The sequence below is a fragment of the Desmodus rotundus genome, chromosome 10 (assembly GCF_022682495.2).
Source record: "Desmodus rotundus isolate HL8 chromosome 10, HLdesRot8A.1, whole genome shotgun sequence".
NCBI lineage: Eukaryota > Metazoa > Chordata > Mammalia > Chiroptera > Phyllostomidae > Desmodus > Desmodus rotundus.
Genome location: NC_071396.1, coordinates 65,107,615 through 65,120,990, shown reverse-complemented (window position 1 = coordinate 65,120,990; position 13,376 = coordinate 65,107,615). Strand labels below are relative to the sequence as shown.

The following is a 13,376-nucleotide window of genomic DNA, read 5'->3' as shown; positions in this document are numbered from 1 at the left end:
TTCCTGTAATACCCTCTTCCCACTATCCCCGCCCCCACCCCCCACCCCCGCCCTGGCTATTGTTAGATTGTTCTTAACTTCAATGTCTCTGGTTATATTTTGTTTGTTTTTTTCTTCTATTGCTTATGTTCCAGTTAAAGGTGAGATCATATGGTACTTGTCCCTCACTTCCTGGCTTATTTCACTTAGCATAATGCTCTCCAGTTTCATCCATGCTGTTGCAAAGGGTATAAGCTCCTTCTTTCTCTCTGCTGCGTAGAATTCCATTGTGTAAATATACCATAGTTTTTGGATCCACTCGTTTGCTGATGGGCACTTAGGTTGCTTCCAGTACTTGGCTATTGTAAATTGTGCTGCTATGAACATTGGGTGGCATAGGTTCCTTTGGATTGATGTTTCAGGGTTCTTGGGGTATAATACCAGCAGCAGAATTGCTGGGTCAATGGGCAGTTCCATTTTTAGTTTTCTGAGGAAATTCCATACTGTTTTCCACAGTGGCCTCACCAGTCTGCATTCCCACCAACAGTGCACTAGGGTTCCTTTTTCTCCACATCCTCTCCAACATTTGTTTGTGGATTTGTTTATGCTGGCCACTCTGACTGGTGTGAGATGGTACCTCATTGTGGTTTTAATTTGCATCTCTCTGATGGCTAGTGATGCTGAGCATCTTTTCATATATCTCTGGGCCCTCTGTATGTCTTCCTTGGAGAAGTGTCTGTTCAAGTCCTTTGCCCATTTTTTAATTGGGTTCTTTGTCTTCCTGGAGTGCAGTCATGTGAGTTCTTTATATATTTTGGAGATCAGGCTCTTGTCTGAGGTATCATGGGCAAATATGTTTTCCCATACTGTTGGTTCTCTTTGTATTTTAATGCTGTTTTCTTTAACCCTGCAGGAGCTTTTTATTTTGATGAGGTCCTACTTGTTTGTTCTTTCCTTTATGTCCCTTGCTTTAGGGGACATGTCTGTGAGGATGTTGCTGTGTGGAATGTCTGAGATTTTCCTGCCAATGTTTTCCTTGAGGACTTTTATGGTGTTACGACTTATATTTAAGTCTTTTAACCATCTTGAGTTTATTTTTCTGTATGGCATAAGTTGGTGATCGAGTTTCATTTTTTTGCACATAGCTGTCCAGATCTCCCAACACCATCTGTTGAAGAGGCTGTTTTTGCTCCTTTTTATGATCCTGCCTACTTTGTCAAATATTAATTGACCATAAAGACTTGGGTTTATTTCTGGGCTCTCTGTTCTGTTCCATTGGTCTATGTGCCTGTTTTTATGCCAGTACCAGGCTGTTTTGATGACAGTGGCCTTGTAATACAGTTTGATATCAGGTATTGTGATCCCTCCTACTTTGTTCTTCTTCCTCAAAATTGCTGCAGCTATTCGGGGTCGTTTATGGTTCCATATAAATTTCTGAAATGTTTGTTCTATATCTGTGAAATATGTCATGGATACTCTAAAAGGGATTGCATTGAATCTATAAATTGCTTTGGGTAATATGGCCATTTTGATGATGTTAATTCTTCCAATCCATGAGCATGGTACATGCTTCCATTTGTTTGTGTCTTCCTTAATTTCTTTCTTCAGTGTTGTGTAGTTTTCTGAGTACAGGTCCTTTACCTCCTTGGTCAGGTTTATTCCTAGGTACTTTATTTTTCTTGTTGCTTTATCAAATGGGATTTTTTCCCTGATTTCTCTTTCTGCAGTTTTGTTGTTGGTACACAGGAATGCCTTTGATTTCTGAGTATTGACTTTGTATCCAGCTGTTTTGCCAAATTCATTTATTAGGTCGAGTAGTTTTTTGGTGCAGTCTATAGGATTTTCCATGTACACTATCATGTCATCTGCAAACAGTGACACTTTCATTTCCTCCTTTCCAATTTGGATGCCTTTTATTGCTTTTTCTTGTCTGATTGCTGTGGCTAGGACTTCCAGTACTATGTTGAATAGGAGTGGTGAGAGAGGGCATCCTTGTCTTGTTCCTGATCTTAGTGGGAAAGCTCTAAGTTTTTGTCCATTGAGTATGATGTTGGCTGTAGGTCTCTCATATATTGCCTTTATTATGTTGAGGAATGCTCCCTTTATTCCCACTTTGCTGAGTGTTTTTAACAGAAATGGGTGCTGTATCTTATCAAATGCTTTTTCCGCATCTATTGATATGATCATGTGATTTTTGTCTTTGCTGTTGTTGATGTGATGTCTTATGTTTATTGATTTGCGAATATTGTACCATCCTTGCATCCCTGGGATGAATCCCACTTTGTCATGGTATATGATCTTTTTACTGTGTTGCTGGATGCGGTTTGCCAATATTTTGTTGAGAATTTTAGCATCTATGTTCATCAGTGATATTGGCCTGAAGTTTTCCTTCTTCCTTGTGTCTTTATTTGGTTTGGGGATTAGGATGATGCTGACTTCCTAAAAAGACTTTGGGAGTCTTCCATCAGTTTGGATTTTTTTGAATAGTCCGTGAAGGATAGGGGTTAGCTCTTCCTTAAATGCTTTGTAGAATTCTCCTGTGAAACCATCTGGTCCAGGGCTTTTTTGTGTTGGGAGTTTTTCGATGACTGCTTCAATTTCTTCTGCTGTTATTGGTCTGTTCAGGTTTTCTGCTTCTTCTTCATTCAGTTTTGGAAGATTATATTTTTCTAGAAATGTGTCCATTTCACCTAAGTTTTCAAATTTCTTGGCATACAGTTCTTCGTAGTAATTTCTTACAATCCTTTGTATTTCTGTGGTATCAGTTGTAATCTCTCCTCTTTCATTTCTGATTGTGTTTATTTGGGTCCTCTCTCTTTTTTTTTTGATGAGCCTATTTAAAGGCTTGTCGATTTTGTTTATCTTTTCAGAGAACCAGCTCCTGGATGCATTGATCCTTAGAATTGTGCTTTTAGTCTCTATGTCATTTAGTTCTGCTCTGATCTTGGTTATTTCCTTCCTTCTGCTTGCTCTGGGCTGTCTTTGTTGTTGTTCCTCCAGTTCTTGTAGGCGTAGGGTTAGGTTGTGTGTTTGAAATGTTTCTATCTTTTTAAGGTAGGCCTGTATTGCTATGAACTTCCCTCTCAGGACTGCCTTTGCTGTGTCCCATAGGTTTTGGATTGTTGTGAGTTCATTTTCATTTGTTTCCAGAAAGTTTTTGATTTCTTCCCTAATCTCGTTCTTGACCCATTCATTGTTTAATAGCATGCTATTCAGTCTCCATGATTTTGAGTGTTTGGGTTTTTTTTCCTTTGGGGTTGGTTTCTAGTTTCAGTCCCTTGTGGTCAAAGAAAATGCTTGATATGATTTCAATTTTCTTGAATTTGTTGAGGCTTGCTTTGTGTCCTGTCATGTGGTCTATCTTTGAAAAAGTTCCATGGACACTTGAAAAGAATGTGTATTTTGCTTCTTTGGGATGAAAAGCTCTCTCTATATCAGTTAAGTCCATTTCATCTAGGGTATTGTTAAGTGACACAATCTCCTTGTTGATATTTTGTTTGGAAGACCTGTCCATTTTTGACAGTGGCGTGTTAAAGTCCCCTACTATAATTGTGTTGCTCTCAACATCTTTCTTGAAGTCCTCCAAGATTTTCTTAATGTATTTGGGTGCTCCTATGTTGGGTGCACATATATTTACAATGTTTATGTCTTGTTGGTGGATTCTTCCTTTGAGTATTATGAAACAACCTTCTGGGTCTCTCTTTGTGGCCCTTCTTTGGAAGTCTATTTTGTCTGATATGAGTATTGCTTCCCCTGCTTTTTTTCCCTGTCTGTTTGCTTGGAAAATTTGTTTCCAGCCCTTCACTTTCAGTCTGTGTAAGTCTTTTGTCCTGAGATGGGTCTCTTGTAGGCAGCATATGTGTGGGTCATGTTTTCTTATCCATTCAGCTATTCTATGTCTTTTGATTGGAGCATTTAATCCATTTACATTTAAGGTTATTATCGATAGGTAGTTATTCATTGCCATTTTTTCCTACCTGTGTTCCTCTGTCTTTCTCTTTTCCTTCCTTTCCTTAAAGCAGTTCCTTTAGCATCTCTTGCAGAGCTGGTTTGGTGGAAGTGTATTCTTTTAGACTTCTTTTGTCTGGGAAACTCTTTATTTGTCCTTCTATCTTGATTGAGAGTCTTGCTGGCTAAACTAGTCTTGGTTGCAGGCCTCTGGTTCTCATTACTTGGAATATTTTTTGCCATTCTCTTCTGGCTTGGAGCGCTTCCATTGAGAAGTCAGTTGCTAACCTTATTGGGGCTCCCTTGTATGTTACTCCTGTTTCTCCCTTGCTGCCTTTAAGATCCTCTCTTTGTCTTGGAATTTTGCCATTTTAATTATGATGTGTCTTGCAGTGGGCCTCTTTGGGTTCCTCTTGTTTGGGACTCTCTGTGTTTCCTGGATTTGGGTGACTTTTTCTCTCCTCACATTAGGGAAATTTTCCATCATTACTTTTGCAAACAGGTTTTCTATCCCTTGCTCTTCTTCTTCTCCTTCTGGTATTCCTATTATACGGATATTATTATGTTTCATGTTGTCCTGCATTTCCCTTAATCCCTCTTCATTCTTTCTGAGCCTCTTTTCCTTTTCTTGCTCTTTCTGGGTGTTTTTTTCTACTTTGTCCTCCAGCTCGCTGATCACATCCTCTGCTTCACCAAGTTTGCTTTTCATTCCTTCTACTGTGTTCTTCAATTCAGAAATTGTATTCTTCATTTCCTCTTAGCCCTTGTTGATAGTTTCTATTTCCTTTTTCATGTTAGTATAATTTGAAGTGAGTTCATTGTAGTTTCCCTGTAGTTTCTTGTAGTTCTCTGTGAGCTCAGTGAGCTCAGTGAGCTTCCTGATAACCATTGCTTTCAACTCAGTATCTCATAGTTGAGTTGCCTCATTTTCAGTTAGCATTCTTTCTGAGGCTTCCTCCTGTCCTTTCATTTGGGAATTGTTTCTTTGTCTTCCCACTGTTTGTGAGACTCTTCTTGTTAGCCTCTGCTTCTTAAGTTGATCTATTCTGACTCCCTGGGTTTATGGTATGAACTTCTATGGTAGAATGCCAATGGGATTCAGTGGTGCTGTCTCCTTAATCTCCTGTGCTCATTGGTCTTGAGCTGACATTTATGGGTGTAACACAGCCTAACTCTGGTCTTTTCAGCACTCCAGATTTTATTTTCTCACCTGTGGTAAAAAGAGAAAGGGGGGGGAGAAGAAAAAAAAAAGAAGGGACGGAGGGAAAAATCGAACAGAAAAGGAAAGGAAGGAGGGAAGAAGGAATAAAGAAAGATCGGAGGCAAGATTAGAAGGAATTTTAACAAAAATTAAAACAAAAGAATAAATAAAAGAAGGCAGGAAGAAGGAATAAGAAAGGTAAAGGATGGAAGGAGGAAGGAATAAAAAAATATAGAAGGACAGAAAGGAAGAAGGAATTCAGGGGGAAAGGAGGAAAGAAAAAGAAAAAAAAAAAGTCTTCTGCTGGCTTTAAACCAGTCAGTTTAGTTCTGCTGGTCTTCCTGTCTGTGAAACGGGAGGGGGTGTTTGGAAGGATTGGTTTCACTGTTCTCTCTTCCTGAGCCACGCTCTTCGCTGTTGTTCAGTCTCCAGTCCAGTTTCTCATGGTCCTTCTGCTCCCCACTAGGCCTTTAGTTCACCGGTTGCTGTCCTTGAGTTGCTCCAGTTAGGGGCAACTCACACTCCTTCTTCTTGTTCTTTGCTGTCTTAGATGCTAGGGACTGTAGGTGCTCCTTCAGGGTAGTTCGGCCCCCTATAGGGTCAAGTCTTTCCGGGGAATGCAGTCTCTCCTAGCCCTGCAGCTCCCCTCTGCTGGGTGGTCTGCCTTAGTCCTAGACAGCCAGTAGGCCCTGCAGGGCTCTGTGTGCAGGGGTTAGGTAGGAGTTGTTCAGAACCGGTGTTTTTAGGTGTGATCGCTGGCAGGCAGCCAGGCCGTTGATTAGCCGATCTGCTGCTCTGGGCCTCAGTTGTGCAGCTGGCCCCTCTGCAGCTCTGGATCTTTGTTGCGCGGTACAGGCTGGTCTGCCGCCTTGGGCCTGTGCATGGAGCAGCTAGCCTCTGCTCCTGGAATGCACTCACCGGAGGTTTCAGGTGTGGGCGGCCAGCTGTGGTTTCTGTTGTGGGCCCCCAGTCCGCTAATCTGGGTGCGCACAACTGGGCTTCAGGTGAGCGCCGGGGCTGCTACCAAGCCTTTATTATATTAAATGTTAAAGGCATTTACCTAAGAAAAAGAAGAAGATCAAATATATGAACATTAAAATGACAACAAAGTCACAACTATCAACAACTTAACCTGAAAACAAAAAGAAAAACAAACTAAGCAAACAACTAGAACAAGAACAGAGTCACAGAAATGGAGATCACACAGAGTATTATCAGTATGGGAGGGGGAGAGAGGAGGAAAAGGTACAGAGAATAAGTAGCATAAATGGTAGGTAGAAGATAGACAGGGGGAGGTTAAGAATACTATAGGAAATGTAGAAGCCAAAGAACTTATATGTACAACCGATGGATATGGACTAAATGAGGGGAATGTGGGTGGGAGGGGGTGTGCATGGCGGAGGGGAATAAAGGGGGGGAAATGGGACAACTGTAATAGCATAATCAATAAAATATATTTTAAAAAAGGAACTTCAAATGTGAATTAAGGAAAAGAAGAAATTTGCAAGTGCTTTACACTACAGAATTTTGAAAACACATGTTAATACACAACTATAGAATGTGGCTGTGTTGTAGCCAAGAAAAATGTATAACACTGAATGCAACAAGGCAGCAGAATGGTCAATTAAATCTTGCATCACAAAATAAATTGGCAGTAACATGAGTACAGTGCAGAATTCCATCTATCGAAGGCAGGGATTAACACCTAGAGGACAGCAGAACTGGAAACATGAAGAGTGAACACAAGATGCGCTGGCTGTAAAACTAAATCCCACCTGAAGGTGGGGGTTTGGGGTGCTCTACTCATCTAACCCTGACTATGAGAAAGGTTGAGCATATTGTTGGGAACACCACTAGCTCTTGGCCATCTAAAGTGCCTTTGTACAAATTAGAAAAAGTCACCAGCTCTAAGAGAGTAGGTTGATGAATAAAAATATGCCCTTGTGGCTACACCGGTTAGAAAAAGGCAGCCCCTATGAGTGGAACAATTCATACAAGCACCCTTCTTCCAGGCTGCTGGGGCCATGGCTTGGCAGAGTGCAGGCTGGATTTCAGCTCCCATGAAGTCCCCTTGCATATACTCTGGTGCAGGGCACAACCTGCACAACTGTATCTGACTTCTTTACTTGGATAGATTCAACCTGCAAGGGTTTGACACCCTCCTTCCCTCACCCTAGTTGTTGAATCCCAGGCTCAGATATTTGGTGGATAAGCAACTGTAATGTTTAGAATTTTTGATCGAGGAAACCCCAGTATACCTGAGAAGGCAAAACTATCCCTCTTTGTTGACTACAGAAATGTATCACTACATGGGGCTTTACACACAAAGACAAGTGCTGTATGATTTCACTCATATGTGGCATCTAATGAACAAAATGAACTAATAAGCAAAATAGAGACAGACTTATAGAGAGCTTTTATTGGGGTGGAGGCTAAGTGATGGCAGTGCAGGGATTGAGCAAAGAAGAAAAAAATAAGAAAGAACTTATGGACACACAAAACAGTGTGGTGATTGCCAGAGGAGGGAGGTGGGGGGAGGTGGAGGAGGTAATAGAGGATAAATGGTGATGAACGGAAACTTGACTTGGGGTGGTGAACACACAACACAGAATACAGATGATGTGTTGTAGAATTGTACATCTGAAACCTGTATAATTTTGTTAACCAGTGTCACCCTAATAAATTCAGTTAGAAAATACATGTACCATGTTCATGGATTGGAATAATTAACATCATTAAAATGTCCATACTACCAAAAGCAATCTATAGATTCAACACAATTCTTATTAAAATACCAATGGCAGACAGACGTCAAGGAACAAACACTGTGGAGAAGACAGGCAGCAGCCGAAAGAAAGCCCTAAAGTGCAAAGGCGCTACCAAAGAACCTCAAGAGGTGGCAGTCGTTAAGGATGGGGCAACAGAAAGTGGGGTCCAATCCCCCAAAGCGTCTGCCTTTCCTCCAGGCTTCAGCATTTCTGAGATAAAAAACAAACATCCGCGACACTTAATGTTCACGAGGTGGAAACAACAGCAGCAGAAGAAAAAGTTGGCAGCTAAGAAAAAACTTAAAAAAGAGAGAGAGGCTCTTGGTGATAAGGCTCCACCAAAACCTATACCCAAGACCATTGACAACCAGCGAGTGTATGATGAAACCACAGTAGACCCTACCGATGAAGAGGTTGCTTATGATGAAGCTACACATGAGTTTGCTTCTTACTTCAACAGACAAACTTCTCCCAAGATTCTCATTACAACATCAGATAGACCTCATGGGAGAACAGTACGACTCTGTGAGCAGCTCTCCACAGTTATACCAAACTCACATGTTTATTACAGAAGAGGGCTGGCTCTGAAAAAAATTATTCCACAGTGCATCTCAAGAGATTTCACAGATCTGATCGTTATTAATGAAGATCATAAAACCCCAAATGGATTGACTCTGAGTCACTTGCCAAATGGACCAACTACTCATTTTAAAATGAGCAGTGTTTATCTGCATAAAGAAATTAAGAGAAGAGGCAAGGACACCACAGAACCATACCTGAAATAATTCTGAATAATTTTACAGCATGGCTGGGTCATTCTATTGGATGGATATTTGCATCTCTCTTTCCCCATAATCCTCAGTTCACTGGAAGACAGGTTGCCATATTCCACAATCAACGGGATTATATCTTCTTCAGATTTCATAGATACATATTCAAGAGTAAAAAGAAAGTGGGAATTCAAGAACTAGGACCATGTTTCACCTTAAAATTAAGATCTCTTCAGAAAGGAACCTTTGATTCTAAATATGGAGAATACGAATGGGTCCATAAGCTCTGGGAAATGGATACAAGTAGAAGAAAATTCCACTTATAAAGTAACTGAAGGAATAGTATTGGATTTTGATGAGCAGGCCAATCTTGAGACTGTGACAGAAGACGCTTCAAAAGGGCATTTACTGATGACACCTTTTGTGTCTGGACAAATTACCTAATGCCATGAATTACCTACCATTTACTGTTTCTGTAAGAAATACAAATAAATGCCATTTTGTTAAGAGATTAAAAAAATACCAATGGCATATTTCACAAATCTACAACAAATACTCCAAAAATTTATATGGAACCAAAAAAGACTCCAAATAGCCTCAGCCATCTTGAGAAAGAAGAACAATACCCAATATCAAACTATACTACAAGTCCACTATAATCAAGAGAGTCTGATACTGGCATAAGAACAGACACAGGGACAAATGAAACAGAACAGAGAGCCCAGTAATAAGCCCATGTCTCTACGGTGAATTAATATTTGAGAAAGGGGCCAGGAGTATACAATGGAGTAAAACTAGCCTCTTCAGTAAATCATATTGGGAGAACTGGACTGACACTTGCAAAAATATAAAACTGGACCCTCAACTTACACCATACACCAGAATAAGTTCAAAATAGATAAAGGACTTAAATATCATGATACCATAAAATCCTAGCAGAAAACATAGGCAGTAAAATTTCAAACATCCCACAAAGCAATATTTTTTCCAATATATCTCCTAGGGCAAGGGAAATAAAGGAAAAAATAAACAAATGGGACTACATTGAATTAAAAAGTTTCTACCCAGCTAAAGAACTCATCAGCAAAATGAAAAAGGAAACATCTATAAGGGAGAACATATTTGCCAATGATATATCAGGCAAGGGGTTAATTTCCAAAATATGTAAAGAACTCATATGACTCAACACCAGGAAAATAAACAACCCAATTAAAAAATAGACAAAAGATCTTCATAGACACTTCTCCAAGGAGTACATACAGAGTGCCCATAGACATATGAAAAAAATGCTCAATGTCACCAGACATCAGAGAGATGCAAACTAAAACCACAATGAAATATCACCTCACACCTGTCAGAATGGCTATCATTAATAAATCAACAAACAGCAAGTGCAGGGGAGGATGTGAAGAAAGGGAACCCTAGGCACTGTAGGTGGGAATGCAGACTGGTTCAGCCACTGTAGACAAACAGTATGGAATTCCCTCAAAAAATTAAAAATGGAACTGCCTTATGACCCAGCAATTCCACTGCTGGGATTATACTAAGAATACTGAAACACCAACTTAAAAGAACTTATGCACCCCAATGTTCATAGCAGTATTATTTACAATAGTCAAGTGTTGGGAACAGCTGAAATGCCCATCAGTAGATGAGTGCATTAAAACACTGTGGTACATTTACACAATGAAATACTACACAGCAGAAAGAAAGAAGGAATTCCTGCCTTTTACAACAGCATGGATGGAACTGGAGACTATTAAGAAAAGTGAAATAAGCCAGTCAGCGAAAGACGAACATCATGTGACCTCACTTGTAACTGGAATCTAATGAACAAAATAACCTAATGAGAAAAATAGAATCAGAAACATGGAAACATGGAACAGACTGATATCTGTAAGAGGGGAGAAGTTTGGGAGCAATGGTGGAAAGGAGGAGTAGGGAGTAGTCAAAGAACATGTGTGAATAACCCATGGACATGGACAACGGAGAGGGGATTGACTGTGGGCAAGATGGGTGGTCTGGGTGGAGGGTGGCAAAGGGCGAAAATAGAACAACTGTAATAGAACAAGCAAAATGTTTAAAAAAAAACTCAAAGTACTATATAAAAAAAGAAAATACATGGAGCTTTTGAAATAAATATAAAGTTATTCAAACTTATAAATTTAATTATTTGTGTTAAATTTATTTTTATAAATAGAATAGTAACATTTGTGGGTTAAATGTGAAGTCTTAAAATTATCTTTCAACATTTGCAATTTTAATTAAACATTCACTTTCAGCCAAAAAAACTCATAAAGAATCCTTTCTGTACATAAAATCAGTGCTCTGACATTGAATAGAACTCTGCAAAACAACAGGCAAAATAGGGTTTGAAAAAAATACAGATTGAGGATTACAGTTTTGTAGAGTTGAAAAAATAATTGAGTGTGGAAGTAATATCATTAGAAAACCAAGAAACAGATTAGAAGCAGGAAGAAACAAAATAGTTAAGGTCAGAAATCAATTGCAAATATAAAAGAATGGCTTCAAATATTCAGAGTGAATCAAAAGAAAAAAGGCAAATCATTTATAACAAAGTGTAATAAATAAAAAGTTAGTGTCCTAAAAGAAAAAAAGTCCATAAATGAAAAACTAAAAGTATTCAAAGATACATCAAGTAAAGAATGCAGGGAGAAGGAAACCTCAGCATCATGGTGCACAATTTCCAGAAAATTGATACAAAATGATGACTACTGAGGCTTATCCTGGTTGTTATTAACCTTCCAGGCCAAAACAAAAACACAAACCAAAACAAAAAACCCCAAAACAGGAATTCTTCAGTCATTTTAATGGAGAAGTTTCTAAGGAATGTCTGGCTGGCCTCAACACACTAAAGCAATGAAATGTTATAAGGGAAAGAAAGCATGATCCAAGAATGTTATACCCAACCAATATGTCATTCAAGAACAAAAAGTCCCAAACATGAAAGAACTCAAGAAATGCATTACCCTTGAGTCATTTCTTGAATAGCTATGTATTCATGTAACCAAGGGATAAATGGGGAAACTGAGGACTGATATTTAATGCCAGAATATAGTGAAGCAATGTTTACAAGATTCTAAGGAAAAGTGATCCAGGCATATGATATCCAGCCAAGTTTTCCTTTCATGCATTTATTAATGAAATCCAATAACCAAGATCACACCAGATTTAAATGACAGAGACTAAAAGCACAATTCAAATAATCATTAAATCCAGGGGCTGTTTTTTTGAAAAGTTAAACAAAATTGACAAACCTTTAACCAGACTCATCAAGAAAAAAAGAGAGAGGACCCAAATAAACACAATCAGAAATGAAAGAGGAGAGATTACAACCTATACCACAGAAATACAAAGGATTGTAAGAAATTACTATGAAGAACTATATGCCAACAAATTTGAAAACCTAGGTGAAATGGACACATTTCTAGAAAAATATAATCTTCTGAAAATGAATGAAGAAGAAGTAGAAAGCCCCAACAGACAAATAGCAGCTGGTGAAATTAAAGCTGTAATAAAAAAAACTCCCAACACACAAAAGCCCTGGACCAGATGGATTCACAGGAGAATTTTACAAAGCATTTAAGGGAGAGCTAACCCCTATCCTTCACAGATTATTCCAAAAAATCCAAGAAGAAGGAAATGTCTCAAACACTTTTTATGAGGCCAGCATCATCTTAATCCCAAAACCAGATAAAGACATAACAAAGAAAGAAAACTTCAGGCCAATATCGCTGATAAGCATAGACACTAAAATCCTCAACAAAATATTGGTAAACCACATCCAGCAATACATTAAAAACATCATACACCATGATCAAGTGGGATCATCCCAGGGATTGAAGGATGGTACAATATTCATAAGTCAATAAACATAATACATCATGTAAACAAAGGGAAAGACAAAAATCATGTGATCATATCAATAGATGCTTAAAAAAGCACTTGAAAAAGTACAGCTCTAATTTATGATAAAAATACTCAGCAAAGTGGGACTAGAGGGAACATAACTCAACACAATAAAGGTCATATATGAGAAACCTACAGCCAACATCACACTCAATGGGAGAACACTAAAAGCTTTCCTCATAAAATCAGGAAAAAAACAAGGATGTCCACTTTCAACACTTCTATTCAACATAGTATTGGAAGTTCTAGCCACAGAAATCAGACAAGAAAAAGAAATAAAAGGTATCCAAACTGGAAAAGAGAAAGCAAATCTGTCACTGTTTGCCGATGACATGATAGCACACATAGAAAACCCTATAGACTCCACCAAAAAAACTACTCAACCCAATAAGTGAATTTGACAAAACAGCAGGATACAAAGTCAATATTCAGAAATTGAAGGCATTTTTGTACACCAATGTGAAATATCAGAAAGAGAAATCAGTAAAAAAAAATATCCCATTTGATAAGTAACAAGAAAAATAAAGTACCTAGAATAAATTTAACCAATGAGGTAAAAGACCTGTACTCAGAAAACTACACAACATTGAAGAAAGAAATTAAGGAAGACAGAAACAAAGGGTAGCATGTACCATGCTCATGGATTGGAAGAATTAACATCCTTAAAATGTCCATACTACCCAAAGTTGTTTATAGATTCAATGCAATCCCTATTAAAGTACCAATGACATATTTCACAGTATAGAACAAATATTTCAAAAATTTATATGGAACCATAAA

At 38.6% G+C, this 13,376-nt stretch overlaps 1 pseudogene; it reads left to right on the top strand.

Annotated features, from left to right (window-relative positions):
• Positions 1-1,082: 1,082 nt before the first annotated feature.
• On the top strand, positions 1,083-8,992 carry LOC112322619 (ribosome production factor 1-like; annotated as a pseudogene).
• The last annotated feature ends 4,384 nt before the right edge of the window (positions 8,993-13,376 follow it).